This window comes from Schistocerca piceifrons, unplaced genomic scaffold (assembly GCF_021461385.2).
Source record: "Schistocerca piceifrons isolate TAMUIC-IGC-003096 unplaced genomic scaffold, iqSchPice1.1 HiC_scaffold_1205, whole genome shotgun sequence".
NCBI classification, from domain to species: Eukaryota; Metazoa; Arthropoda; class Insecta; order Orthoptera; family Acrididae; genus Schistocerca; species Schistocerca piceifrons.
The window spans coordinates 5,001-10,000 of NW_025727021.1; the positions used below are offsets into that span (position 1 = coordinate 5,001).

Below are 5,000 nucleotides of genomic sequence, written 5' to 3' on the forward strand. Positions count from 1 at the left end.
TCGTTCGTTATCGGAATTAACCAGACAAATCGCTCCACCAACTAAGAACGGCCATGCACCACCACCCACCGAATCAAGAAAGAGCTATCAATCTGTCAATCCTTCCGGTGTCCGGGCCTGGTGAGGTTTCCCGTGTTGAGTCAAATTAAGCCGCAGGCTCCACTCCTGGTGGTGCCCTTCCGTCAATTCCTTTAAGTTTCAGCTTTGCAACCATACTTCCCCGGAACCCAAAAGCTTTGGTTTCCCGGAGGCTGCCCGCCGAGTCATCGGAGGAACTGCGGCGGATCGCTGGCTGGCATCGTTTATGGTTAGAACTAGGGCGGTATCTGATCGCCTTCGAACCTCTAACTTTCGTTCTTGATTAATGAAAACATACTTGGCAAATGCTTTCGCTTCTGTTCGTCTTGCGACGATCCAAGAATTTCACCTCTAACGTCGCAATACGAATGCCCCCGCCTGTCCCTATTAATCATTACCTCGGGTTCCGAAAACCAACAAAATAGAACCGAGGTCCTATTCCATTATTCCATGCACACAGTATTCAGGCGGGCTTGCCTGCTTTAAGCACTCTAATTTGTTCAAAGTAAACGTGCCGGCCCACCGAGACACTCAATAAAGAGCACCCTGGTAGGATTTCAACGGGGTCCGCCTCGGGACGCACGAGCACGCACGAGGCGGTCGCACGCCTTCAGCTCGCCCCACCGGCAGGACGTCCCACGATACATGCCAGTTAAACACCGACGGGCGGTGAACCAACAGCGTGGGACACAAATCCAACTACGAGCTTTTTAACCGCAACAACTTTAATATACGCTATTGGAGCTGGAATTACCGCGGCTGCTGGCACCAGACTTGCCCTCCAATAGATACTCGTTAAAGGATTTAAAGTGTACTCATTCCGATTACGGGGCCTCGGATGAGTCCCGTATCGTTATTTTTCGTCACTACCTCCCCGTGCCGGGAGTGGGTAATTTGCGCGCCTGCTGCCTTCCTTGGATGTGGTAGCCGTTTCTCAGGCTCCCTCTCCGGAATCGAACCCTGATTCCCCGTTACCCGTTACAACCATGGTAGGCGCAGAACCTACCATCGACAGTTGATAAGGCAGACATTTGAAAGATGCGTCGCCGGTACGAGGACCGTGCGATCAGCCCAAAGTTATTCAGAGTCACCAAGGCAAACGGACCGGACGAGCCGACCGATTGGTTTTGATCTAATAAAAGCGTCCCTTCCATCTCTGGTCGGGACTCTGTTTGCATGTATTAGCTCTAGAATTACCACAGTTATCCAAGTAACGTGGGTACGATCTAAGGAACCATAACTGATTTAATGAGCCATTCGCGGTTTCACCTTAATGCGGCTTGTACTGAGACATGCATGGCTTAATCTTTGAGACAAGCATATGACTACTGGCAGGATCAACCAGGGAGCTGCGTCAACTAGAGCTGAGCAGCCGGCCGCCCGGGAGTGTGTCCCGGGGGCCCGCGCGAACACGCAAGCGTCCGCTCAATCATTCTGCAAACAGGAGGAGGCTGAGCTCCCCTGCACAATACACCTCGAAACCCTCTCAGGTCCCGGCGGCGCGCAGCGCCGTCCCAAGTACTTGGTCGGGTTCGAGAGAGGCGCAATCGCCCGGAGTTAGGCGAGTAGACGCTTTCGGTGCGACCACCCGTGCTCCCAACTGAGCTTGCCGCTGCCGACAGAGGCCCGGGAGCGTGCTGTCGTGGCATTGCCGGCGGGAGACAACACGCGCCACCTACGGTGACCGGCAGCTCCAACGCCAGCGCCACAGAAGGACAAAAGCCCCACTTGGGTGCCGAAGCGAACTCTCCCAGCACAGCGCACGACCCCAACACATCCGCACAGCTGCGATACAAACCACCAGCGAGAACCGCTGGGGCGACCGAGCAGCAGACGGCGTCGCGGCGCCGAGCGCCGGGCGGCGGCGCATCCTCAACGCACACAGTCCTCAATCGGACCAGCACACTGAAGATGTCCACCGCGCTTCGCACCGGGCCCGCGAGGACCTACTTTGGCCGCACGGCGCCGCGCGCAGGGTGCGCCGGCGCGCAGCTGCGACGCCTGCCGCGTCCGTCGGCCGGCGCGCCTGCCACTGGCCGCCCCCACCAGCCGGCTGTAGCGCGTGCGCCCACGCACCGCGCGGCCAGCACGCCGGGAGGCGCCCCCTCACCGGCCGGGGACGGTCCCACCCAGCCACCGCCGCGTATCGCTTCACACCCAGATGCCGTTCAGTTTCGTCGGCATGGTGGGTATCGCTGGAACAACCGGTTAGTACCTCAACCTATCGTCGCCATCACCGATTCACCCCTAGCGAGAACAACCGCACCACAACAGGTTACCATTTGTTCATTTGCGTAACTTCACCAGAAAACGCAGGCGTCCATCGCCATTTGCAACTTCAACGATTATTGCATGCCTGTGTCAGGTGTCACGCCACACTACGTCTGCCCACATACACGCAACAAAATGTGCACGCCTAGACAATACGTGGAAGGTGGCCCCCGTACGTATGCGATGTCCATTGCTCGAACGACTGTCAACCGGCCTCTGTAGCATGTCGCAGATATGGAACGCGGTGCACCATGCCATCACGGTGTGTGAGGAGAGACGACTAGGTCCGAATACATCAACAGACAGCTCATGCTGATCGCCATCCACGGCGTCCGTTCCTCCCACACGTCTCTATGGCGTACCACACTGCAATCCAGCTCTCATAGGGAGACGACACGTAGCTGCGTGCACAATATTTGCACTGTATGGTCCGCCGTTTTTGGGCGCAGTCGTTGTGCGGTCACACATGTGCCACGATGTATCATTCAGTACATAAGGACGAATGTGCAGTACAGATTGTGGTTCACGCGTACGACATCAGCGGACAGTTGACACAGGCCGCACCACAACGTAGCCTGAGTACGTCGCATGCGAAGGGCATTGAACATGCAAACTTCTCACCAACCAGCTTGCGAAGGCAGGGGGCAAGGTGGGGACGTGGGGAGGGGCGGCATGTACGTCCTGCTGCCATCCACATTACAGTGTACAGCAGGAGCATGTGGAAAGTGAGCAAGACTTGCAAGGTGTTTAACATGAAGCGATACACAGGGGTGCGGGCAGTGCGAGTAGCGAACTATATTGCGAGGGTTGCGGGTGGGCAACACTACAGTAATTGAACGAGTCGTATAACAATTACAGAGCAGGTTTAGGCGACAACGTGGGTTACGTTAAGGCGACAACATGGGTTAGGTTAAGGCACAACATGGGTTAGGTTAAGGCACAACATGGGTTAGGTTAAGGCACAACATGGGTTAGGTTAAGGCACAACATGGGTTAGGTTAAGGCACAACATGGGTTAGGTTAAGGCACAACATGGGTTAGGTTAAGGCACAACATGGGTTAGGTTAAGGCACAACATGGGTTAGGTTGAGGCACAACATGGGTTAGGTTAAGGCACAACATGGGTTAGGTTGAGGCACAACATGGGTTAGGTTGAGGCACAACATGGGTTAGGTTGAGGCACAACATGGGTTAGGTTAAGGTACAACATGGGTTAGGTTAAGGTACAACATGGGTTAGGTTAAGGTACAACATGGGTTAGGTTAAGGTACAACATGGGTTAGGTTAAGGTACAACATGGGTTAGGTTAAGGTACAACATAGGTTAGGTTAAGGTACAACATAGGTTAGGTTAAGGTACAACATAGGTTAGGTTAAGGTACAACATAGGTTAGGTTAAGGTACAACATAGGTTAGGTTAAGGTACAACATAGGTTAGGTTAAGGTACAACATAGGTTAGGTTAAGGTACAACATAGGTTAGGTTAGGTTAGGTTAGGTTACACGTTGTTGTACGGAAAGGTGTAGGGGGGGGGGGGGGCGGGGGCGGCAGGTTCGTTGATAGTGATTATAGTAAGTGAATGCTTGTGACATGATCAGATTTGTCACGTCAGGATGCACCTTTGGCTTATTAGAGGCGGGCGCTCCAATTCTATGCTTGTGTGAGACCTGTGTCTTTTGACTCATGTCATTGTTTGTGCGCTGTGACAGGAGGTACTATTGTGATGTTGGGTGCACCGTTGTATAGGACATGTGTGGGTGTTGGTGCCTGGTCTGCGCAATGGTGGATGTCGAAAGGCTGGGATATTGTATTTTCCGCACGGACCTCCTGGTCTGGTTGTGATAGTGTGGATTGTGTAATGTGGCGGAGAAGATGCACTGGATGTTGTTCCATGCTGGTGCTTACATATTGTATGTGCGCCTGTTAGAAGCAGAGAGTGGTGCGTGATCAGAGTGTCTGGCTGACGTGTGGTTCCCATTTTGGGCAGACTCTTTCAGCATGTATACGGACAGTTGTGTATATTTGCTGTAGTTTGATGGCTCTGCATTGATTACTAATCAGCGCCGTGTGTACGGGTAATCTGGTTCCAGTCCAAAATGTTCCATCTGTGTACATTAGTGACAAAGACTCCCCCCATGCAGTGGGGCTCGGTCTGTTATAACTCTTCCGCGTAATATATTTGCCCCACGTTTTTGCGACTGCGAGTGCGAGTGCAACGCGCATGGGGACCGACATGCTGATGGCTCGGTATCGGACGCCGTACAGTGAGCAACGCGATCGCGTCTCTCGCTCGTAAGTGGTACAGGTCGCGGCTCATGTATACGGACAGCGGGAATGTCGCATATTGGAAATAACTCTTCATGAAACGCAAGTTATAGGGGTGGATTGCACTTTACGAGTGCGGGAAACGTCCGCCGTTCATCCGCTGGAGGTGCGAGTTTGGCGGTTGGGGTGGTGCACGAACGGGTGCGGGTGGCGTCATTGCCGGTCCACGGCTTCGTGCGGCAGAGCCACTGGAGATTGGGTGCTATGGTCGACAGAGGCTGCAGCCCTTTGTGGGTGGCGTCGAAAGGCGGCCACTGTGGCGCCATCGCTGTCTTAGTCGGCTTGGCGTCTCATAGATGGCGGTAGCGTCGTTGCAGGAGGTCATGT

General features: G+C 54.1%; 1 non-coding gene across 1 annotated transcript in view; it reads right to left on the reverse strand.

Annotated features, from left to right (window-relative positions):
* LOC124729340 overlaps positions 1–1,426 on the reverse strand; it is a 1,908-nt gene extending 482 nt beyond the window's left edge. Inside the window, exon 1 of the ribosomal RNA XR_007007619.1 lies at positions 1–1,426. This exon is cut by the window's left edge and continues 482 nt beyond it. This is a non-coding gene — a ribosomal RNA (small subunit ribosomal RNA).
* Positions 1,427–5,000: the final 3,574 nt, after the last annotated feature.